This window comes from Apodemus sylvaticus, chromosome 5 (assembly GCF_947179515.1).
Source record: "Apodemus sylvaticus chromosome 5, mApoSyl1.1, whole genome shotgun sequence".
NCBI lineage: Eukaryota > Metazoa > Chordata > Mammalia > Rodentia > Muridae > Apodemus > Apodemus sylvaticus.
In genome coordinates this window covers 34,773,476-34,800,634 of record NC_067476.1, presented here as the reverse complement: position 1 = coordinate 34,800,634, position 27,159 = coordinate 34,773,476, and the positions used below count along the sequence as shown (strand labels likewise).

The 27,159-nt window shown below is 36.5% G+C and overlaps 1 protein-coding gene and 1 pseudogene across 1 annotated transcript in view; one reads left to right on the top strand and one right to left on the bottom strand.

The window, feature by feature from the left end:
• Positions 1-27,159, bottom strand: part of Galnt13 (polypeptide N-acetylgalactosaminyltransferase 13) — a 604,615-nt gene that overhangs the window by 225,792 nt on the left and 351,664 nt on the right. The gene's annotated exons all lie outside the window — the stretch shown is intronic.
• Positions 5,123-5,692, top strand: LOC127686423 (dynactin subunit 2-like; annotated as a pseudogene).

The window sequence follows — 27,159 nt, the reverse complement described above, 5'->3', positions numbered from 1 at the left end:
GGTGATGATAATGAAACAGAGAGGCGTGTAATAGCCTGACACAATTTGGAAAATTAAAATTATGAATTAATGCATGTGTTTTTCTACACGTTATGTCCTCTATCAGGCCTTGCTCTCAGGCTTGCTTCTTGTAAGCAGTTCTTGACTCTGCTATCTTTCAGTGATTGGTTTATACCAAAATATAACACTATCCCCCTATAACTCGCCACTCAGCACTTAATGTTCAGATTTTTATATCATTATATATATTTATATCTGTGTTGGAATTCGGGAGTTTTATTTATGCAAACACAATGAATGCATATATGCATACATACATTGTATTTAAGAAGTATCATGTTTTACTGTGTAAACCTGAGATGCAATTTAGATAGTTAAAATTTTCTGAATTTTTATTAAAAAGATGAAGAAGTCGAGGCTCTAATTAACTATATATCAAATTTAGGTTCATAGTATAAATAATGCTTAATTTATTAAGTAGCCATGTATGAGGAGTAAGAACTATTGATTTCCTTGTCCTTACAAAGAGAAAACTGGTGATAATGATGGTGTATATTCTAATCATCATTGATTTTACCACTCTATATTACATGCACACATACACCTACATACACACACACACACACACACACACACACACACACACACAGAGAGAGAGAGAGAGAGAGAGAGAGACAGACAGAGACAGAGACAGAGGGACAGAGAGAAAGAGAGAAAGAGAGAGGGAGAGGAGGAAGAGAGAGGGAAAGAGGGGGGAGGGGGAAGGCAGGGAGAGGGGAAGAGAGAAGGAGGGAGAGGGGGAGAGAGATGGAGGGGGAAGGGGAGAGAGGGGGAGGGGGAAGGGGAAGGAGAGAGAGGGGGAGGGGGAAGGGGAAGGGGAGAGAGAGAGGGAGGGGGAAGGGGAAGGGGAGAGAGAGAGGGAGGGGGAAGGGGAAGGGGAGAGAGAGAGGGAGGGGGAAGGGGAGAGAGAGAGGGAGGGGGAAGGGGAGAGAGAGAGGGAGGAGGAAGGGGAGAGAGAGGGGGAAGGGGAGAGAGAGGGAGGGAGGGGGAAGGGGAGAGAGAGGGAGGGGGAAGGGGAGAGAGAGGGGGGAAGGGGAGAGAGAGGGAGGGGGAAGGGGAGAGATAGGGAGGGAGAGGGGGAGAGAGAGAAAGGGGAGGGGGAGAGAGAGGGAAGAGGAGAGGGAGAGATAGAGGGAGGAGGAGGGGGAGGAAGAGTGAAACAAAACAAAACACACTCAAAGAGTAGTGTTGGCCAAATATTACCAGCAAAGCACCTAATAATTATTGTGACTGAGGAGTCCATCTTTGCTGGTTGAGTTGTGTTCTACATCTTACTTTGTAAGGGGAGATTCATGTGATTTGAGACAAGTTCTTGTATATAGATTTAGCTGTCTAAACTCACAATCCTCCTACATCTGCCCCCTCAATGCTATATTACAGATGTGTGCCACCATATCTGTATCTTACTATGGAATAATATCTTAATGTAGATAGATTTAGAGGTAATAGAGAATATCATACTAAGTGAGGTAACCCAGACTCAAAAGGTGAATCATGGTATGCACTCACTAATAAGTGGATATTAACCTAGAAAACTGGAATACCCAAAACATAATCCACACACCAAATGAGGTACAAGAAGAAAGGAGGAGTGGCCCCTGGTTCTGGAAAGACTCAGTGAAACAGTATTCAGCAAAACCAGAACGGGGAAGTGGGAAGGGGTGGGTGGGAGGACAGGGGAAGAGAAGGGGGCTTGCGGGACTTTCGGGGAGTGGGGGGGGCTAGAAAAGGGGAAATCATTTGAAATGTAAATAAATTATATCGAATAATAAAAAAAAAAAAGTAAAAAAAAAAAATTGTGAATTTCTAAAAAAAAAAAAAAAAAAAAAAAAAAAAGAATTGCGTATGTCAAACTACTGTGACTTTTATCTTGTCATGTTTCAGAGGTAACAGAAAGATTCAGCTTCTAAAATAATCTATACAGTACGTTCTTCTTCATAGCCCAATGCTTTCTTTTGTTTTATAATACTGTGGATCACACCAGAGTTTATGCAGGCCAAACAAGCCTTCTAGCACTAAGCTACAACTCAGTCCAATTGAAAATTTATCTTGGGAAATGAACTTATTTTTATTGAAAAATAACTGAAAGCATTATATTTAGACTTTTAATGATGGACTTGTTCTCCGATTAGATACAATGAGATTATAGAATTTGTAAAAGGTACTAAGGTCCTGAGCATCTTGAGAAAACAGAGAATAGATAAAAGAAGAAGCAAGGTTGAAAATGATTTTGGATCCATAAAATAAATTTTCAATTAAGACATCCCTACTTAGGTAACCCAAATTTTCTTTACCTATATTAGAAGAATATGAAAAAAATCTTGATGGGTGCTGAGGGGATCATTGTCAGTAGGTATGTGCCACCCTGGTATGAGAACCTGAGTTTAATGCCAGAACACACATGAAAAGAAGAAAATCATGATGTCCATTCACAATTGTACCTCCAGGGATACAGATAGATGTCAGAGCCTCCCTAGCCAGCCAACCTACCTACATGGCAAGTTCTAGGCCAGTCTCTGACCTTGTTTCCAAAATCAAAGTCTGATTCACAGATGCCATATCTGGGTAGGAATGTGGGGTGCTTCCCTCCTTTGTAAACTTCAAGGCCCCTTCTGGTACCATGAAATATGGTCTTTAAGGAGGAGGCATTTGTGTCAATTCTGGGTCTTGTGTCTAAAGTACATGGTGTCTTCAGCAATAGGAACTTAACTTCTACCTCTAAGGAGTTAACAGAATGTAATGGTAATAGTCTCTAATGTCTTGAGAGTCTCTTGGAAAAGCCTGATCAACAACCCAAAAAAGAAACCAAACAACAACAACAACAACAAAAACAGTGTTGTAGTTTTGTTGAATGGTCTTTGGCTTCTTGGAATGAACATTCTTAGTTCAGATATAAAATTTCATTTAAATTATGTGTGAGTATTTACATTTACATGGAGACTTATGTGTATTATAGGGTTTGGGTGGGAGCTAGTTAATGATTCCTTATGACTTGTTTCAAATATTCTTACTGTTATTCCACCTTCTTTCTCCTTCTGTCTTCATCTCTGTCTCGAACTAGAAGCCACATTTCCATCCATTAGATCACTTGTCTCTTGTTTACTCCCCTCTTTATTGGTCCCTGACCCGACACTGGTCTTTTTTGTTTTTACTTTCCTGGCTTATGTAGTTACTCTTGGATATGCCCTCACATTTGAGAACAACAAAGCATTAAAAACTGAAGGTGATATGTCTGTGACCAATAGCTCTCTAATTTTATTTCAGATGAACTCAACAAGAAAGAAACCATGCCTTTTCTAGAAATCTAGCCAACTAGCTGGGGATTGTGAAGTTATCATTCTTGGAGGAATACTGCAACTACCACATTTTAGAAACCCAACATATTGCATAACTACATTCTAAATATGTTTCCATGTAGTGGATAAACTGAGGCAGGCAGCTGTTTGGGATCTATGCATAGTGTTGCTGTGAGAGGTGATCAAGATACGTACTGCCAAAGGCAGCCAGCAATTATAGAAGTTACTCAGCAGTTTTTTTTCTAAAGGAAAAAAGCTTAATATACTGGATATGGTGCTCCCTGTGACCAGTGGACAACTATGAACTCTTTTAACTCCTTGCAGCTGGTAAGAAAGAGACACACACTGAGTAAATGAAATAAAAGCCAGAATCCAATAGCTTCATATACAGAAATATATATATACATATATATATGTATAAATATATATACATATGCACACACACATATATATATGCATATATGCATACATACAGAACTACAGACAGATTATACACATTCACACATAGAATGGTTAGATCAAAGTACAGGCAAGCAGGCTCCAAGCCTTTCACACATAAATACATAAATACATATAATTGGTAGATGGAGCAAGCGCCAACAAATACCCAGACTCATTTAAGATGTGTGTGTGTATGTGTGTGTGTGTGTGTGTGTGTGTGTGTAATAGGTAATGGATGGAAGAAAAGATATTCCAGCCCCAATTCACACAAGACTTACACATAAATACATACACATATTTGATGGATGGAAGAAACAATGCTCCAACCCACGACACACACAAACCTTACACATAATCATAGTTGATGGATGCTCTAACCTTCATAATTTATTCTTTCTTCCATCACATGTATATCCCTGCAAAATCTTTCAAGCACTATAAAATTGTAATGTAATTATGTTTTAGTTTTCTTCTTGTCAATGGTTATAAAAAAACAGTATGTCTTCAGTACCTTTATAAGAAACAACACTACATAGTACAGATAAAAAAATAAATTTATTCCCAAGAACCTACATACATTTGTAACTAAAAAGCTTGTTATATATTAACAAAGTGTAATCAAACTAGGTAGTTTTCTCAGCCAGTTTCTCTTACTAGAAGGCAGCATTTGTGTTTATAAAGAACAGAGTAAAAACAAATAATTATTTTATTTATCTATAAATGAAATCTAGTAAGAATTTTAAAAGAATCACAAATCTAAGATTTTATATATAAATCAGTCTTATCTATCTTAAATCCTCAGAATGCCTATCTACTCATGAGAAATTCTTTTTTGTTAGATATATTCTTTATTTACATTTCAAATGTTGTCCCCTTTCCTGGTCTCCTCCTTGAAAATCCCCCAACCCATCCCCCCTCCCCTGTTCACCTATCTACCCACTCCTGCTTCCCTGTCCTGGTATTCCCTACACTACAGGATCTAGCCTTCTCAGGACCAAGAGCCTCCCCTCCCTTTGATGTCCAACAAGGCCATCCTGTGCTGCATCTGTAGCCATGGGTCACTCCATGTGTACTTTTTGGTTAGTCTTTTAGTCCCTGGGGGCTCTGGGGGGTATTGGTTGTCTCATATTGCTGTTGCAAGCTGGTACAACCACTCTGGAAATCAGATTGATGATTCCTCAGAAAACTGAGCATAATACTACCAGAAAACCCAGCTATACCACTCCTGGGCATATATCCAGAGGATTCTCCAGCATGAATTAAGGATATATATGCACCACTATGTTCATAGAAGCCCTAATGGCCAGAATCTGGAAAGAACCCAGATGTCTCTCAACAAGTTCTTGCAAGGTGCCAAAGTTTCAGAACTTGAGAAGCATCTGACAGAACTAGAGGCCACTGTCCACTGTGATCAGGATGTTCAGAATCCCCTGTCTGTAGATCTATAGGGAGTCTGCCTTATGGAAACTGTAGAACTGTTGCAAGCCAAAGTGAGCACCCTGGACCTTGCAGTTCTGGACCAAGTAGAGGCTCAACTACAGAGTGTCCTTGGAAAGGTGAATGAGATTGCTAAGCACAAGGCGTCTGTGGAGGACACAGACACACAAAACAAGGTGCACCAGCTCTATGAGACCATCCAGCACTGGAGCCCTGTCACCGCCACCCTCCCTGACCTGGTACAGCGACTTGTCACCATCTAGCAGCTGCATGATCAAGCTATGCAGTTTGGTCAGCTCCTGACACACTTGGATACCACCCAGCAGATGATGGCCAGTTCCCTTAAGGATAATGCTGCTCTCCTGACCCAGGTGCAAATGAGGATGCTTGAAAACTTGGCCACAGTTGAGGGGAACTTTGACAGCACTGATGCTCGGATGAAGAGGCTGGGAAAGTGAGCACCATGGGGAGCTGAGGAGAGGAGGCGACCCTTGTCCCTGAGCTTTGTCAGCTGCTTCCACAGGGTCACACACAGCCCCAACCCACCTGACAAGGGCAAGGGTTCTTCTTGCATGTGGGGTGTGCACCCTCCCCTGACAAACAGAGTAGGATCTGGGGATGCTTATTGAATGAGGTTGTGGGCCCAGCCGCATGCAGTTCACATCCAGTAAGTGCTTTGCCTGCTGTGGGAGAGGACAGGATGGTGTCCTCCAACATCTCTGGCTGAGTCTAGTACTGTACAGCCATCTCTGACCATTAAATGCTGTTGTACCGTGAAAACAAAATTCATGAAATTCTTAAGCGAATGGGTGGAACTGGAAAATAGCATCCTAAGTGAGGTAACCCAATCACAAAAGAACACACATACATGGTATGCATTCACTAATAAGTGGATATTAGCCCAGATGTTTGGAATACCCAAGACACAATTCACAGATCAAATGAAGATCAAGAAGAAGGAAGAACAAACTATGGATACTCTTGTCATTCTTAGAGGGGGAACAAAATGCCCACAGGAAGAGATGCAAAGTGTGGAGCAGAGACTGAGGGAAAGGCCATCCAGAGATTGCTCCTCCTAGGAATCCATCCCATATACAGTTTCGAAACTCTGACACTGTTGTAGATGCCAACAAGTGCTGACAGGAGCCTGATATAGCTGTCACCTGGGAGGCTATGCCAGTGCATGACAAATACAGAAGGGGAAACTCTCAGCCAGTCATTTAACTGAGCACATGGTCCCCAATGAACTAGTTAGAGAAAAGATCCAAGGAGCTCATGGGGTTTGCAGCACCATAGGAGAAATTATTAATAAATAATATCAGGAAGCTGAACACAAAATGGTGTATAAGAAATCAAGCAGCAGCAGTCCAGCCTCAGTGAGAGTCGTGTCAGCCAGTGCTACCTGCCATTGCTCTTGTCCCCAGACCATAAAAGTCCCAGCTTAACTAATATTAGGATGCCTTTCTGAATTTCAATTTGTTCCTTAAAATTTTCTTTGTCAGAGCAAGTCATAAAAATATCTCAACCTGGCTCCACTAACAATTTTATTTTTTCAAATGTTTCTACATATGATGGTCATTTCTGAGAATCTGTGTCTCTAAGTTCTTTCCTAGTATCACTATCTTGAATCATCAATCTGCTTGTGTAGCAATACCTGAAAGAGATCACACATTACTATTGTTAATGTCAAAGTGCCTCGTGAGGGACTGGAAGCACCCTTAGAGTTTTTATATAATTTTTACATTGAAAGGGATGTGAAGGCAGAAAGCAGAGCAGAACTCCATATCAGCCTAAAGTTCTAAGAACATGTAGTCCACATGTATCTATGGTAACCAGAGGGCTGCCCTCCATGGGTTCTAAAGCCATTTTCCACTCCTCTTGCATGGCCCTCAGTATGAATATCTCCCCTTATACACAGAGATAAGTATAATCCTCATCTCCCATTAAAGAAATTTCTCTTTGGAACAGAGAGAAATCTGTTTTTCAATATCATTACAGAAAACACTAACAAATCAAAATACAGGGTTATAGAGCCCAGGCCCAATGTATACATCTGAAAAAACAACTCTGTAACCTAAAGCTCAGGAAATATTGCAGAAAAGGGAACCTGAAAGATTATTTGAGCTAGATTATCAGAGAGTTAAATCTGTGATTGTCAGGTGTTGGCGAGGATGTGGAGAAAGAGGAACACTCCACCACTGCTGGTGGGGTTGTAAGATGGTACAACCACTTTGAAAATCAGTCTGGCGGTTCCTCAGAAAACTGGACATGATACTTCCGGAGGACCCTGCTATACCTCTCCTGGGCATATACCCAAAGGATTCCCCGGCATGCAATAAAGACACCTGCTCCATTATATTCATAGCAGCCTTATTTATAATAGCCAGAAGCTGGAAAGAACTAAGATGCCCCTCAAAGGAGGAATGGATACAGAAAATGTGGTATATTTACACAATGGAAGACTACTCAGCAATTAGAAACAATGAATTCACAAAATTTTTAGGCAAATGGTTTGATCTGGAAAATATCATCCTATGTGAGGTAACCCAGTCACAAAAGAATACACATGGAATGCAATCTCTGATAAGTGGATATTAATTAGCCCAGAAGCCGTGAATACCCAAAGCACAAATCACATAACAAATGACTCCCATGAAGAAGTATGGAGAAGGTCCTGATCCTGGAAAGGATTGATCTAGCATTGGAGGAGAATATAAGGACAGAGAAAAAAAGGAGGGAGGTAATTGGAGAATGGATGGAGAGAAGGAGGTTTATGGGACATATGGGGAGGGGGGATCCGGGAAAGGGGAAATCATTTGGAATGTAAACAAAGAATATAGAAAATAAAAATATTTAAAAAACCTGCGATTGTCTTCTTGTAGATAGAAGCTGAAACCTTAAAGTCTTGTGAACTTGCAGCCTTCATGAACATAGGCTGAACAACCTCACCAACAATGGACATGCTAATGTGAATGGGACAAGCACAGGGAGGACTCAGCCCTCTCAAAGAACAGCTATATAAGAAATGCTGAATGCAGAATAAATAGGTTTGACCTAGGAAGACTGCAGCAATGCTTAGCCAATAACAAATGTTCTACACTGAGAACAAGCATATGAGTAACATCTTACAGTGTGCAAGTGTGTATTAAGAAATATAGAGAGAGCTGGGAAGTGGTGGCACATGCCTTTATTACCAGCACTTGGGAGGCAGAGGCAGGCAGATTTCTGAGTTTGAGGACATCCTGGTATACAGAGTGAGTTCCAGGACAGTCATGGCTATACAGAGAAACCCTGTTTCAATATATATATATATATACATATATATATATATATATATACATATATATCAAAAATTAATGAAAAATGGGAGGTCAGAGAACTGAAATAAACCAAGAATTCTATATGTAGGTTTGGAAGGAGGAAAGGGGAGAGAAAAATAATATTAATTATATTACTTCAAAAATGTTTTTAAAGGTTGAAATGTAACCTCTACATGCAATATATACAAATGCCTATATATTACACAAACTCACATTACACACACACATATACACACGTGCAAGTGGGCACATGCACACACACACACACACACACATACACACACACACACACACACACAGTACAGAAGAGAAAATCTAAAACGGTAATCTTGTCAAGCTCATTATGAAAAAATCAATACATTTTCCCCCGGCCAGAGAAGTGTATTTTGAGGTAGTCTCAGATTTTATAAAATTAGTAAAACATCAAATATAGACATGCAGCTCTGAAATATGAGCACAACAAAGGTGGAAACTGGAAAACTAGTAATTTGGATCAATCTATCTCTCCCACAGCTTCTTCTTAACCTCACATCATATAGAGGCAACAAAACTAAATGTTCGGCCATAAAGGTTTGAAAGCAAAAAAAAAAAAATGTCTTCTGAATGCGCATGGACTAAAAGACTAATTAAAATCATATGTTTACTGCATCGTAGTGATATCTGGCATTACTAAGCATTGACTTGCAGTGCCATGTAAGACTAAAGCCTTGGTTCTGTACTGCCCATGCCTGCTTTGACGTTATGCAAGTCCATACCTCCTGAAGTAAACCAGCTTAGATCTCAGGCAACTGTACACAGCGGCTAGCAATCTTTCTACTCTACATTGCAAGCTTTTGTTCTACTCTATATGGCAAGCCTTCATGACTGAATTTTGAAAAAGAAAGGTGACATTTTCCTATCATCATTGCTTGTCATCTAAATATCTACATCTACATTACTATCATCTATATTACTATCATCTACATTAGTATTTATATTACATTAGGATGCTTGAGTTACAAATTGTTGAAATCGTTGATAAAGGGTATTGTTTTTAAAATAAATTTTGGCTTGAATTAAGGTAAAAATGTCAACTCTTATTAAAATGGCTTTATATATAAATGTGCCATTTTTGCACTGTATATTTATAGTTAGTGGTGTTCTCACCATTAACAATTATAAAATTGAAAATATGGATCAATTCTGAAAATCATTGAACATTTTCTATGTCCTAGAGCAGTAGTTCTCAAGTTTCCTAATGCTATGACACATTCATGCAATTTCTCATGTTGCAGTGATTTCCAATCATGGAAGTATTTTTGTTGCTACTTCATAACTGAAATTTTTCTCATGATCTGAGTCACAATGGAAACATCTACACTCTTAGGCAATACATGTAAGAAGAGTCGTCGAACCCACAAAGCAGTTACAACTCACAGGGTAAGAACCAAGTCCTAAATTACCAAAAACTCATTCAAAGTTATTTGTACCAAATAAACAATATATCTATTTAATATATCTAAATGTCATTCTTAATAAGTTTAAATTAAATGCTTATAATGTATTTTCTGTAAATGTTTAATTGGTATATCAATTTTGTATATCTCTATACGTGTAATCATGTAAAAAACATTATCAGTTCACAGCAGCTTATATGTGATCTAAGAAACCCAATTATACAGCAGATGCAGTATAAGTTTGAGGACAGTGAACCCCTGTCTCAAAAAGAAGGAGGGGTAGGAGGAGGAGAAAGAAGATGGAGGAAAAGGAGGAGGAAGAGGAGGAGAAAGAGGAGAAGGAGGAGAAGGTGAAGAAGAAGAAAGAGGAGGAGGAGGAGGAGGAGCAGGAGGATGAGGAGCAGACTATAAATTTACTTCTTAAGGATTACCCAACTTAACATAGCAATAAGCTTCCTAAAAGCAGTAGAGTTTTGCTTTTTACATCTACTCCCTTCCTAAAGGACATCATAAATTGGATCTAAATTAGGTTTCTCAAATAAGTTTAAGCCAGAAAAAAAACCCTAGTCAAAAGAAGGGAGCTCAACATGCAATCCCTCCCAAATCCTGCTAACATTGTGAACTGATAGCTGCTGTGAATGGAGAGTCAATTTTCTTGAAAATTTTGCTTCTAGTAGGTCTAAAAAGCTCCAGTGGTGGAAGGTCACACAACCATTAATTTATGGGCAGCACAAACTGGACTGGATTCATTGGGGAGAAGGAGGGGATGGAAGAGCTAAGATGGTTGTATGATAAGGAAAAGACTGTGGGCCTGGGAGGAGTTAAGGGAAGGGATGAGGATGGTCAGAACTTATTGTACAAAATTCTCAAAGAACTAAATTTTCAAAAGCCTTTAACCTTAGCTGCTTTGTTTGTCTTACCACTGCCATTACTATTGAATGTTATTGGAGGGAAGTTGAGTCACGAAAAGGAAAAGTATAACTTAAAAAAGGAGGACAAAACAAGCATTCTTTTACTGAGAATGGAATTAAGGGAAACTACAGGGTTAAACTTAAGTCAGTTGTGTTTATGCAAAAGTTTGTGGTGGCCTAACGGAGTTGTTAATTTTATTTTATACTCTTAAAACAAAAATCCCCATCCTTTACAATTCATATCCCCAGTGAAAATTCTCATAGTATGGACATGTCTATATTTGATCATCTTTATACTATTGACACTTTAGCCTTTCAAAAAAAATTCTGACCCTGAAGTTTTCTGAGTTTTATAATTACTGCATTACAGAACTGCATTTTGTGAAGTTATTTTTCTGCATCTTATTAGCACTGCTGATATTTTTAGTAAAAACTGTTTGTCTCCTTTAGATACTCAGGGCAAGCCATGACCATGACTGTGTTGTTGTAAATCTTCTACCTTCTCCTTAAATTGATTGTATAAATAGAGCAATCAGGGAATGAAGAATACAAAGTAGTCTCCAGGATATTGAAAAAAAATTAGATTATATAATTCCATTGATTTACAATTAACATCATTAAGCAATCTCAACTGATCATATGTAGTCAACACCAAGTACTGGAATAAAATGTCTATGATTTGTTAATGAAATTCAAGTAATACACTTTACTTATATATTGATGTCATCCTGCATCTGATAAAATTGTCAGAAATCAGTAACATCTGCTACTTCTTACGCCAGAGAAATTCACGACAGCTGCATGAGGCTGCCCTATAATTCATGCCAAAACATCCCCCTCTGAATATCAGTAGACCACCTGGGTGCACAGCTGCAGTATGTGGCATCTCTTGTTCTTCTACACAAGCCAGAAATATATATAAAGAACTAAGAGAAAAACCTGGTATCCCAGAAAATAGTTGTCCTTCTGTTCCCGAGATGCTCCACAGTAAATCCACACCAAACTTTTGTTGTCTCATTAAAGCTGACTCATTGAGATGAAGTGAAGTCTACAGTGTAACTCCTAAGTGCTCTTCTTGTGTAATATGTAAAGTGGGCTTCATGTATAACTTGTAAAAGGGTCAAGTGATTTGCCTTCATGATGATGGTCTTTGGGGCAGGGAATCTTCCTCTCAGCATTTTCTCTAAGAATTTGCCTGTCATCTGTTCAGCCAATACACATTGGCCATTAGCTTTTTGTCAAGCACCCTGCTGAGCTATGAATGGACAGAAGGAATAATACCAAGTTGCTCTGTGTTCAAGCAGCCCACGGGGTAGCTGAATTGTGAATGACAAAAGTGGGCATATCAAAGTCTAGTCCTCTATTTACATTTGACAGCAGAAGAGCAGAATTTCATGACTTTAGGAAAGATGCTTACAAAGGGGATATGATTCATGCCAAGCTAACTCCATTCTGGGCCAGGATTCACAACTCCTTCACTGTTATCTTGTTACAGACAAGTAAATTTTTTTTCGAGTTTTATTTCAAATAAGTATCTTTTCAGATGTGCAAGTCAGTATAAATAATTGTAATGCCACCAGTGAGAATCTATGGTTTTCTTTCAACAATTATCTTGCAGGTAACTTTTTGTAAAGTAAGACATGTATGAAACACATAAAACAACCACATTAGTGTCATCCCCAGGGCTCATCATAGTCTACAAACCCTACTGCGAGGTGATGATGATATTGGTTGCAGGTTTTAATTAGTAAAATATATTAATACTAGTCAATCTCAATAGCATTGCATTCTAGAACCAAGAGAAGTCTGAGGATATAGCTTAGTGGCATATCCTAGCATGCACAACGTCCTGGTTTCAGTGTGAGGTGTGTGTGTGTGTGTGTGTGTGTGTGTCTGTCTGTCTTTGTGTGTGTATGTACCATAGATGATACACGAAACAGAATTTAACATGTTACTCCACTCATAGTGACTACATATAGTGTAATCCGTGGAAATAATATTGATCACACCCAACATAATGCTTAAAGTATAATAAGGATAATTTCCTCTTGTCTTTCTCTTTATTTGCTAGATACCTATCTTTTGACATTTAAGGTTACTTCCTGATAAATATTTTCTAAAGAAGCCATGGTTAGTAAAACACATTTGTTTCTTATTGGATGCCATTATCACTTCAGTCTTCTCTTTCACATTTCTTGAGCTATTAAAGACTTGACCACACCTTGGACTCATTTACAAAAACCAGAATATCTCAAGCAGATTTATTTTCCTCTCTCCTCCTTCATGAAGACATTTCATACTCTTCTCTAAAATTATGAACTACCCTGTGCTTACAGAACTTAGACATGAGATCTAGACTTGGACCCAAGAGAGGATGTTTTGATATTCAGCATTACCAACTGCAAACCATATAGCTTTATCTATGATGCTCAAAATGCTCAGCTATATAATGAAATTACAGGACTTACAGTACTCTGCTAAGGATGTAGTCAAATCATTAATCTGCAGCTTTCTTGACAACAAAATGTATAAGACACATTGCTTTACCACCTCCAATGTTGTAGGCATTTATTTAATCATCTACCCATTTTATTTCCATATCCCTGTATATTTAAATATTTGGTATCAGTTTATATTTTCTTTTATTACCTTAGGCTAAAATTATAGAAAATATAAAATAATTATTTTGATCATATTTGCCCCTTAAGTTGTTATGCAGTTTCTTTCCCATTTGCTAGTAAATGTAGTTTAAAAGTTTTTCTTCCCCTACATATCTTCAAAATCCAATTACCTTATCTTATTTTACAGAATCCTGAATCCATCATCCAGAAGTGCTCATGAAGCCTTTTATGAGTTTTCATTCTTCTTACTTTCTTGCCTCTCTGCAGCAGGTGACACTGTTGACAATCGCCATAACTTTCTAAGTTTTTGTGACATTATATTAGTTCCTCTGTGACAGATTTGCCTTTGCCTGCGCCTTCGCTTCCTTCTCCCACCCGTGGATGTAGGTGTGACGTAAGGACATGCCCTGCTCTGTTTCTTTCCCCATTTTCTCTCTTAGCAAACCTATCCATGCTCTGATACTTATTTAAGTAGAAATCTGTAAAGCTAGTTTGCAAATGTGTCACCTTGCCTATACTTTGCCTAAATTCTGCACCACAATCTCTAACTTCATCGAGTATATCTTTGACTTCACATGACCTTGAGGAGTCTCCAGTTTCCATTCTCATCACCAAATATGATGACAACGATTTGAGTTCCTGGGCTCTTTCTGCAGAGTTACAGAGATGACCAAGGAATAGCCACTTTCAGGGCTAATTAGTAAACTGAAACATGTCATCATAGGATTTCTGAGATACATTTTCTAAATAGACTATGAAAGTTTCTCATTTGAATACTTTCAAACATTTGGATGACTTCTCCAAACCTCATGAATTTTAGAAGGCCATTTAAGAAATAGACCACTCAGTTGTTTGACCTGTTAAAATATAGAACACAAAAAAGCATAAATACAGAATTTAATTCTTTGATTAAAATAAAGAAACGGTATAAAGCAAAGATTGGAAGTTGTTTAGCTATAAAATGGTGATATAAATGGAAATGTAAAAAAAGAAAAAAACTTTCATAGTGGAGTGAGACATCATGGAAAAAGATTTAAAACTAAGAATTGCCTTGGTACTAAAAGTGGCTTAATAATTTCACAAGAAAATTTCCTATCCATTTTAGCATATTTGTAGTGCAAATTAGTAGTTGGTTTGAAAATTAATGCAAACATTCTTAGTACCTTTCATCCATCCAGTAAGGTTTTCATAGGCTGTGAAAAGTGTGAAGTTGATAATTTTCAAAGATAATTAAAAATATGCTAAATTCTACAATCAGTTTTTCAGTGATCCTTAATTACTGTTTCAGTAGTACATAAAACTCATTTTTGAAGTTAGATCAAAACCTCCTCTTAGTATTATCTTACACCTCAGAGTCATTTCTCATATCTAGGATCTGTTATTGCAGAAACTGCTGAGGCTTACTTAAACGAATTTCATAATTAGTTTCTTTTTTTAACTACAGTTCTAGTTGACTAGAACAACAGTGAAATGATTGGTAGTCAAGTACTTAAGATAGACATCGCTAAGGGTGACAGTATAATCATAGCTTAAGATGTTGCACATTTATTGCAGTAGTTACCATAGAGATTTAAATTTGGCTCTTTAATAAAAAGTACACGGGATTGTCTTTGAATGCATTAATTCTGACTAGCAATAGATTTCCTACTCAACTGTTTAAGAAAGCAGCAGTGTTGGAACTTGGTCCTAGAAGTCATTGTGGGACCACATTCTTACGATTATCAAAATTGATTTCATGAGGTTTTAATGGATACTTTACTTACTCTGTCTGTCAATGAAATGCTAGCTCTAAGAACCACATATGCAGTTCTTTTGCGATAGCTCATTCATTTAATTTCTCAGAGGGGAGACAGGAGGAAAGACATGAAATCTCTGTGTCGGTCTCTGTGTCTGCCTCTGTGACTGCCTCTGTCTGTCTGTCTGTCTGTCTGTCTCTTTCTCTATGTGTGCATGTGTGTATGTGTGTGTTCATGTGGTGTGTATATGTGCAAGTGTGTCCAAGGAAGGCCAATAAGAGATGTCTGGCACCATCCTCTATTGATTTCCAACTGACTTCCTGAAATGAGTTTTTCACAGAACATCAGACACCACTTTTTGGTTAACTATATTCCAAGTGAACTTCCTGGCTTTGAGCCCCAGTGCAGATACTACAGTCCATAAGACGACACACACAAGGCTCTTTATGTGGGGATCCAACCACAGATTGTTTTGCTGTGTTTTATCTCCCTCTTCACATCCACAAACCTGAATCCAAATATTCTAGTATTCAGTTATAAAGAAGAACAAAATTGAATAACAAACAGCAAAGAAGGAACCCATAAAGAGTATAAAAAACCAAGACTGCTGATGCCCATGCTCTGCATGTCTTGCATTATCTACAATGCTATTGAACCATTCTAGCCTAAACCAACTTTAAGGAGTCATTGTTTTTCCTCTAACAGTATACTTTGGAAATTAAACTCACATTGCCAGAATTGCATGACAAGCATATTTACCGATTGAAGGCTCTCACTAAGACCTGTACTTGGTAATTTATAAATTCACCCCTGGCTTTATGAAATCCCAGTAATTTCTCTCCTCTGTAATTATGATGTACAATGTCAAGGGACCTAGAGTTGTACCATTTTATGGCATTTTCCCTTAAAGATCCACAATGGAAACTTTAATGGAAATCAAGAAGCCATATATTGTGGAAGCCTCCATGGAGTCTAGGGGGCTTTTAGGCAAACATTATGTTAACTATATGTAGTGTGAATAGTTGGGCACATGTTTGCTATAATTAGAGGTGACAGAACAGAAACTGAGCATTTTGAAGACTCAAACTAGTAAGAGAAACACTACCATATATGCCTAATAGATGCTGAAACATATTGTGACAATTTGCATAAGAATGTGTTATGATGTCCTGTGAAAAATAAGGTCTTCAAAATAATATAAACTCTTAGAACATGACCTGAAGTGTCTATTTTTTATGTCTTATACTTAAAACAATGCTTCATAAATAGCAAATAAGCAAGTCAACTGGCATATTTTTTTTCTGAGATGATAAGTTGTACTTTCAACATTTTCATGTCTTTCAGATGTGGTGATCCTGTACATTTAGCAAAAACAGACACAGCAAATTTCATGGCTCCCCAAATCATTTTTATGTGCATTATATGCTTTATCTAAGCATCACTCTACAAAAACTTGCACAATTGATTTCTTCATATGATGTTGTTTTAGGCTCAAATATCCTTTAAAAATTATCTAGGATACTCTAAATTATAAAATTCTTCATCACTCACCATCATACTTGTTATGATCCTTATATAACATTTTTTAAACTAGGTGCATCTCTTTATCTAAAATTAAAGAGTGATTATTTAGAATTTCCTCATTTTTTTGTCTGTGTCTCATTTCCCAGTAGCATGAGCTTCATGAGACATCATGTGTACATGTTCTGAATATATGAAGGTATTTTTTAGATAAAGAGTAAATGGTCCAATTTAAATGATTTGTAAATAACATTTTAATCTAATGGCAGGTATCTCAGCAACAGAAATATATATACATATATATGTGGATAAAAATTAAACCTTTTAATGTAGTATTTTCTTAAAATTTCCACTTTTATGAGAAAAATCAAAGCTCAGTATCTAAGATAAAGTGTGTTAAGTTCATTACTCATATTTAGATATAAAAAGAAACATTCATTTCTTAAAAGAATACATCAGGATACATGAATAATAAATCAGTAAGATAATATTTCCTTTTCATCCTATATTTCTATTAAAATAGTTTTCATACACTATATTTTAATGATATTTTCACCTTCCTAAACTCCTCCCTAAACCATCTCACTTTCAAACCTACACAATTTAATATGCTTCCTCTGCTTCTCTCTCTCTCTCTCTCTCTCTCTCTCTCTCTCTCTCTCTCTCTCTCTCTCTGTGTGTGTCTGTCTTTTGCTCTCTCAAACTTCTTCCTGAACAAGAAATACAAACAAGAGTCAAACTAGCTCAATAAAAACACAAAAAGATCAATACTTAGAAAAAAACAATAAGACAAATAATGACAAAGCAAAAAGGGAAAAAAACGTATACAAAGTACCATAATGTTTATTTTTTGTTGGCCCATAACTCCTGGGCCTGCTCAACCCTATTTTGTTTGATTAAGTATATTTAATGTGAGGCTATACAAGACTTGGTGAAAAGATAATACAACAGATTTTCTATGTATAATTTTATGCAAATTAACCTACTTGAAAGTTCTATCCTTATAAAGGATCAAGGAATTCAAAAGCAGGCTGTATATGTATATACATATGTATATGTATAATTAAACTTGAAGTTTTAAAAGGATGTTTCTAGATTTATCAAAACTACTGAAATTAAATCAATCAGAAGAGATGAAGAAGCACACTTCATTCTAATCAAAGAAACAATTAACACAGAAGACACCACAATCCTAACTGTATGCAAAATGAACCCTGGTACACTCAGTATCATAAACAGATTACTATAGGACTTAAAGACACAGTTAAATTCCAATTCAGTATAAGGAAGTAATTGCAATATTCCACTGTGTCAGTGAAGGGAAGACATTAAAATGAAGACATTAATAGTTTATACAAATTAAAAGATTGAAAGATTAATAAAAAGCCTTTAGATTAAAAAAATAAACCAGGCCCTGGTCAATTAACTGAACAATTATACGACTTTCAAATAAGATATACAGAAATAGTTAATTTATTCAAAAATATAATAAAACCCAGAAGGAACAGTTTCAAATTTCTTTGTGAAGCCAGTAGCCAGTATCACTTTAATTTATAAACCAGGTAAAAACACTTGAAAACTGCAGTAAACATGCCTGATAAACATGCATGTGAAAATCCTCACTAATACTAGCAAACAGAATACAGACATATGTGAAAAATATTATCCACCATGATAGAGTCAGTTTTATCTCACAAATGCAGTGACATTTTCATATTTTTAAAAAACAGTGATATAAATGGACTTGAATGCAAAAATTCACATATTCACCTCAATAGATTCTGAAAAGGGCTTTGAAAAAATACACCATATTTTCATAATAACAATTCAGAAAAACTAGATTTGGAAGAATTATACCTCAATTTAACAAAAATTGTATATGACACACCCACAGCTAATACCATTCTAAATGCAGAAAAATATGAAAGCAACCCCATTAAAATCAGTAATAAGACTGATGCCAAATCCTTTCAACATTGTACTTAGAATTCTGTAATTTTGATTTCTTTAAAAACAGAAATATAAGAACGTGATCATTTTTGAAATCTATTTTTTAGGTAGTAAAGTGGGTATAGTCTGTCTCTAGTACCTGTCTATAATTTGCTGTGCCCTCTGTCAGAAGGAACTTTATGCCAGCTGCAAATAATTTCTCTGACTGTGTGACATTTGGAATACTGGGACCTTTTCAGAGGATGTAAATGCTAGAGCCCCAGTTGCCTGGTGATTGTTGATTATTGCTCATTTAGGGAGGTTGACAGTGGTTTAAATTTCTGATGAAATAGATTGAAGAAGACATTAGAAAATAGACTCCCTGTGGAAAGGATTGGTAGAACTGTGGTTGAGAAACCAAAAGCAATGGACAGGTTCAATGGAATCTAAATCAAAACCCACATATCATTCTCCATAGAAAGAGAAAAACACAGTCTCAAATTAATGTGAATCACAAGACACTATAGGTGGCCAAAAGTGATCATAAGCAAAAAGTAAAGTCATGGAAGGTCATGGAAGGTACCTTAGCAGATTTCAAGCTCTTACATGGAGCTCTAGTAATTGAAAAATGATGGTAGTGTCACAGAGACAGACACAGATACCTGCAGAATGAGATAGAAGACACAAACAAAAATGTATGTCTTTATGACCACATTTTACTTTACAGCGGTCCATTTAATAGAGTGTTGCTGTCAAGGATATATAAAATCATCAAAAAGAAAAACAGAATGAAGAAAATAATTCAATTAATCAATAGGCTAATGCAACAATAAAGAGAGTACTCAAAATAAGAAACAAAATGAATACGAAATATCTTAATCTTCAAAATCTTCAGAAATTAAAGTAAATGCAAGTTAAACTTCTTTCAAATTTTGTCTTACTCTAATCAGAGTATTTTAGTCTATGAAAGCAAGTAAAAATTCTGACAAATATGCAAAGAATGGTTGGTCAGATTAGAACCATACTTTAGCCATTCTGGAAATCAGTCTGAACAAATCTCAGAGAAAAGGGGGAGAAGGGAGGGAGGAAGGGAGGGAACAGAGTGGAGGGACAAGGAGAAGAGGGGATGGGAGGGAAAGGGAGGGAGACGAGAGGAGGGGAGGGGAGGGGAGAGGAGAGGAAGGGAAGGGAGGAGAGGAGAGGAGAAGGAAGGGGAAGGGAGAGGAGGAGAAGAGAGGAGAGGAGGGGAGATTAAAAAAGAGAAGAGAAGAATCAAAACAAACAATATCATCATCAACAAACTAAAATAGATCAACCATGTGATATTGCTATTCCCTTCCTCAGCATAGGCACAATGGACTCAATATCCTGCTCTATAAATTCTTGCTCTATTATGTTTGTTGATAATCTGTCTATTTATAAGATCTAGGAAATAAAGACAAATAAAATGACCTTCAACTGATGAAAGAATGATGAACATGTAATACATGTACAAAATGGATTATTATTAAACTGCAAAAATGGGTAGGTCATGACAAAACTAGAAAATAAATGATTCCCTAAATGAGAGAATCTCTACTTAAAAGAAAATGCTGCACGCCCTTTCCTTATATAATACTCATGCAAGTTACAGAAGGCATTGAAGAACATATAAAATAATTCTTTTACATTTTCTGGTTTCATTTAACACATTAATTGCTCCATGTTCTAATACATTTAGAAGCAATGTAAGCAATGAAGGATCATCAGTAACATTCTAAGGTTTTATTAGTGTCTAATACACTTGGCCATTGCCTTTGTTTTACCCATGGACATACAGAGAATCATCATATAATTAAAACATCATAACTCAAAAGGAAATATTATTGAACTTTTTATACAACATATTAAGGTCATGGTCTTCATGAGCATGGGAGGTTTTTCCATTTTTTGAGGTCTTCCTCTATTTCCTTCTTCAGAGTCTTGAAGTTCTTGTCATACAGATATTTCATATTTGGTAAGAGTCACCCCAAGGTACTTTATACTGTTTGTGGTGATTGTGAAGGGTGTCAGTTCCCTAATTTCTTTCTCAGACTGCTTATCCTTTGAGCATAGGAAGGCTACTGATTTGCTTGAGATGATTTTATAACCTGCCACTTTGCTGAAGATGTTTATCAGCTGTAGGAGTTCTCTAGTGGAGTTTTTTGGGTCACATATGTAGACTATCATATCATCTGCAAATAATGATAGTTTGACTTCTGCCTTTCCAATTTGTATCCCTTTGACCTCCTTATGTTGTCGAATTGCCCAATTTAGTACATCAAGTACAATATTGAAAAGATAAGGAGAAAGTGGGCAGCCTTGTCTAGTCCCTGATTTTACTGGGATTGCTTCAAGTTTCTCTCCATTTAGTTTGATGCTGGCTACTGGTTTGCTGTATATTGCTTTTACTATTTTTAGGTATGGGCCTTGAATTCCTGTTCTTTCTAAGACTTTAAGCATGAAAGGATGCTGAATTTTGTCAAATCCTTTTTCAGCATCCAATGAAATGACCATGTGGTTTTTTTCCTTTGAGTTTGCATTGATGGATTTTCGTATATTGAACCAACCCTGCATCCCTGGAATAAAGCCTACTTGATCATGGTGGATGATCGTTTTTTTGTGTTCTTGGATTCGGTTGGCAAGAATTTTATTGAGTATTTTTGCATCGATGTTCATAAGGGAAATTGGTCTGAAGTTCTCTTTCTTTGTTGGATTTTTGTGTGGTTTTGGTATCAACGTAATTGTGGCTTCATAGAAGGAATTGGGTAGTGTTCCTTCTGTTTCAATTTTGTGGAATAGTTTGAAGAGTATTGAAGTTTAGTTTGAAGGTCTGATAGAATTCTGCACTGAAGCCATCTGGTCCTGTGCTTTTTTGGTTGGAAGGCTTTTTATGACCCCTTCTATTTCTGTAGGGGTTATGGGACTGTTTAGATGATCTATTTGGTCCTGATTTAATTTTGGTATTTGGTATCTGTCTAGGAAATTGTCCATTTCCTCCAGATTCTCCAGTTGTGTTGAGTATAGGCTTTTGTAGTAAGATTTGATGATTTGTTGAATTTCTTCAGTTTCTGTTGTTATATACCACTTTTCATTCCTAATTTTGTTAATTTGGATACTTTCTCTCTGTCCTTTGGTCAGTCTGGCTAAGGGTCTATCTATCTTATTGATTTTCTCAAAAAACCAGCTTCTGGATTCATTGATTCTTTGTATGTTTCTCTTTGTTTCCACTTGACTGATTTCAGCCCTGAGTTTGATGATTTCCTGTCCTCTACTCCTCCTAGGTGAACTGGCTTCTTTTTGTTCCAGGGCTTTCAGGTGTTCATTAAGCTGCTAGTGTATGCTCTCTCCATTTTCTTTTTGGAGGCCCTCAGGGCTATGAGTTTTCCTCTTAGCACTGCTTTCATTGTGTCCCAAAGATTTGGGTATGTTGTGCCTTCATGGATCGGCAGGCTTAATATAGTTAAAACTGCCATTTTGCCAAAAGCAATATACAGATTCAATGCAATACCCATCAAAATCCCAACTCAATTCTTCATAGAGTTAGAAAGAGCAATTCTCAAATTCATCTGGAATAACAAAAAACACAGGATAGCTAAAACTATTCTCAACAACAAAAGAAATTCTGGGGGAATCAGTATCCCTGACCTCAAGCAATATTACTGAGCAATAGTGTTAAAAACTGCATGGTATTGGTACAGTGACAGGCAGGCAGATCAATGGAACAGGATTGAAGATCCAGAACTGAACCCATACACCTATGGCCACTTGATCCTCGACAAAGGGGCTGAAAACATCCAATGGAAAAACGATAGCCATTTCAACAACTGGTGCTGGTTCAACTGGAGGTCAGCATGCAGAAGAATGTGAATTGATCCATCCTTGTCTCCTTGTACCAAGCTCAAATCCAAATGGATCAAGGACCTCCACATAAAGCCAGACACTCTGAAGCTAACAGAAAAGAAACTGGGGAAGACCCTTGAGGACATGGGTTCAGGGGGAAAGTTCCTGAACAGAACATCAATAGCTTATGCTCTAAGAGCAAGAATTGACAAATGGGACCTCATAAAATTACAAAGTTTCTGTAAAGCAAAGGACACCATCAAAAGGACAAATCGGCAACCAACAAATTGGGAAAAGATCTTCACCAACCCCACATCAGATAGAGGGTTAATATCCAATATATACAAAGAACTCAAGAAGTTAGACCCCAGAAAACCAAATAACCCTATTAAAAATGGGGTACAGATTTAAAGAAAGAATTCTCACCTGAAGAACTTCGGATGGTGGAGAAGCATCTTAAAAAATGCTCAACTTCACTAGTCATCAGGGAAATGCAAATCAAAACAACCTAGAGACTTCACCTTGCACCAGTCAGAATGGCTAAGATTAAAAACTCAGGAGACAGCAGGTGTTGGGGAGGATGTGGAGAAAGAGGAACACTCTTCTACTGCTGGTGGGGTTGCAAATTAGTACAACCACTCTGGAAATCAGTCTGGCGGTTCCTCAGAAAACTGGGCATGTCACTTCTGAAGATCCTGCTATACCACTCCTGGGCGTATACCCAGAGGATTCGCCAGCATGTAATAAGGATATATACTCCAGTATGGTCATAGCAGGCCTATTTATAATAGCCAGAATCTGGAAAGAACCCAGGTATCCCTCAACAGAAGAGTGGATGCAAAAAATGTGGTATATATACACAATGGAGTACTACTATTGAGCCATTAGAAACAATGAATTCATGAAATTCTTATGCAAATGGATGGAGATGGAGAACATCATACTAAGTGAGGTAACCCAATCTCAAAAGATCAATCATGGTATGTACTCACTAATAAGTGTATATTAGACTAGAAAACTGGAATATCCAAAACATAATCCACACATCAAATGAGGTACAAGAAGAACGGTGGAGTGGCCCCTGGTTCTGGAAAGACTCAGTGTAGCAGTATAAGACAAAACCAGAACAGGGAAGTGAGAAGGGATGGGTGGAAGAACAGAGGAAGGGAAGGGGGCTTATGTGACTTTCGGGTAGTGGGGGACCAAAAAGGGGGAAATCATTTGAAATGTAAATAAAAAATATATCAGATAAAATAATAAAAAAAAAAAGATCATGGTCTTCGCTACCTCTACCTCTTTCCAGGTCCACCCACTTACCAAGCCCCATGCTGTTTCTCTTTCTCTTTACAACCCAACCAACCAAACAAACAATCTGAACAAAAATGAATAAATAAAACACAAACACACACCCCAGAAAACAAAGTCTTCAGAGTACTATTAAAACAACCAAATTTCTTATATGATTTTTGTTCTATGCCATTAAAATTATAGAAGTTAAAGACTCTGGGATTTTACTCTATGAATTACCTTTAACTTCTCTCCATTTGAATAGACAGAAGTGTGGGGTGGTGAGATTGCTCAGCGGGTAAGAGCACTGACTGCTCTCCCCAAGGTCCTGAGTTCAAATCCCAGCAACCACATGGTGGCTCACGACCATGTGTAATGAGATCTGACACCCTCTTCTGGTGTATCTAAAGACAGCTACAGTGGGCGTACATATAATAATAAATAAATCTTTGAAAAAAATAAGTAAATCTTTGTTTAAAAAAAAGAACAGAGAGAAATGTGTACATAATGGGTCAATCTAAAAGAATAGAGTAGACATTGAAAACCAGACCAGACCTGGTAGTTTTAATGCTAGCAATCAGAATGTGGTTGTTGTAAGTTCTTGATCAGGTTGGGATATCCAGTGACATTCTTTAGAAACAATACAAAACAAAAAATGGAGCAGCAAAAAGAAGAAGGAAAAATATAAAGTGCAGCAAAGCATGTCAGACTTAGCATCTAGTCAACAGGTAATCAGGGAGGTGTTTGGTGGATCATTTCGTTAGTATTGGTTTATAATGTTTAAAAAACATTTTACTGATAATTTGTAAATTTCATATGATGGGGTCATGTAGACATATGATCTCAGTTTATCATCCAATAATTAGTAAAAGATGGCAAAATTAATCTCTATATGACCTATATATTATAGTCTCATTTATAATATTTAAGGAAAAGCCATATAAATAAAAATTATGAACAAAATATGAGCATACTAAGATTAATTTCAACTCAATGAAAGACTTGCTTCATATTCTAGGTCCTATAAATTTCAAATATAAAGAAATTGGAGTCAAGTTTTCTACATTGACAGATATATACTTTCCTTATGCAAAAGAATTAAGTTTATAAAAAAGGCAGGGGCTTCTAGTAAGAAGTATGTCAGAAAGATGTTTGTCAAAAGAGATTTACAACTAGCACATCATTCTGACTGACTCATTTGTTAAAATTAAAGTTGGATGGGAAAGTTTTTAGTTTCTTGTAATACCATAAAACAGTTTCTTCAGCATCTCTCACACTATTTGTTGGAGACTCTGCTTTTAATTTTCTGCTGTTTATTATGTTTCCTAAATTCTTTCCACACCATTGCTTGTACGGTTTGAAAAAAAGTCAATTTCATACACCAAGATGATGTTTTCCTTGGTTATAGAAACCAAAAAACATATTGCACTTTAGAATGGAAACTGTAAGAAAAGAAAATTAGTACACAGAAAGTAAATTCCTCTAAGTAAATGCTCAGTTACTGGTAAAAACATGTATTACTTAGGCTAATAACAATAATAAATTTAAAAAAATCCCATAAGTATAATCAAACTATATTTTATGAAGTGCAATTTTTTGTTTTTTTCTAACTGTAGACTTACACTTGAGTTAATTAATCAATCTGATTATGTTCAAGACATGGAGAAACATCATTTTGAATTCTACCAGTGTTTTCAATGTTCCAAACTCATTTATTGAAAAGTCCTGCTTTTTTTTTTTCCCTCACCAACCTTTGAATACTTGCTGACAATAAAATGCCAATATATTCTGGGTTTGCTTCCAGACTTTCAGTTTTGTTTCACTGTCTTGCTATTCCACAATCATAATTGCTATAACTTACAATGCATTTTGAAATCTTACTGTTGTTGATATTTTTGTTTTACCAAAGTGACTTTAAGGGTTCTGTAACACAAATGTTTTCATATAGGTTTTAGAAGAACCAGTCAAATTTTAAGGAGAAAAGTCTCCCAAAGCTTACTTAGTCTTAATGAAAAACATGGGGAAGGTGTCTTTATGATGTAGAAGCTATCAATCAATAAATGTGGTGCATTAATTAGTTTATTTAAATCTTTTTATTCTCATGGTAAAAAATACAATATAATTACTGTCTGATAATCACTGTATCATATTTTTCATATGATAATATATTTTCTTCAGTCTGATAGAGTTGGGACCTATGTAAAATTGCAAAGTACTACCGCAAATTTTAAGAGCAGTTTATAAATTCTATGGGCATTTTTAGATAATCTACAATGACAGTCCTTAACTTTGCTCCTTTCAGTGTGTGTCTTGCTTTGAATTTTTAACATTATTGCACTACAAAAGCTTCACTATAAATTTAAGTAGAGCTGGTTAGAATACCAACTTCATCTTTTCCTTATCTCTCTGTGTGAGATAGTATTCCATTTCACTTTTTTTCTTCTTTTATATGTGCACATGAAATACCCATGTGTGCATGTATGTGAGGTCACATGCACTGCTGAATGTATGTGTATTTATGTCTGTACATGTGTGTATGTGTATGTGGGGGGAGGAAGAGAGAGTTTGTATATAGATTCAAGGTTGGTGTCAATGACTACACACTCAAGGTTGCTGTTAATAATTATCCTCTATTCCTATTCCACTTTATTTATTGAAGTTAGTAAGGTTTCCTGATCAAAGCTGCAGTTTAAAGACTTGAGTAGTTTTAGTAGCTAGCTTGCTTTGTTGTTCATTTATCTCTGGGTACAAATGGGTAGGCTGCCACGCCCAAATGGAATTTATGTAAGTTTATCTGGATCTTGACCCTCTGCTTGTTCAAATAAAGATTTAATCACCAAGAAATTTCCCCAGTTTCTGTAGTATATTTTCTTCTTGCTAGAAGTGTGTAAATCTTATATGTAATCTCAATCAACTTTTCCCCACACTGTGACCCCTTTATCAACTTTACTAGCTTAACTATTCAAAGAATTTCTTCCTTTCTCTTTCCTAAAAATAGAGCAATCTTCTTTTAGATAAAACTCTTTTCAAATCCATTTCTTAGATCAATTCATTTTTCTTTTTTCATTTGTTAACATGGATATTTATGTTGATTTTCAACACTAAACCAATATTGCATCTCCGTGATTACTTTCACTTAGGTTTAATATTTATCATATTAAAGATCAACTTAAAATCTTGTAAGAATATTTTTTAGATTTATGCATACAAGGTACACTGGTTTGTAGCAAAATATTGTAGTGGCTTATTTTATTAGAGAAATGCTGGTTTTATAAAACCAATGGGGAGATATTATATTTTTTA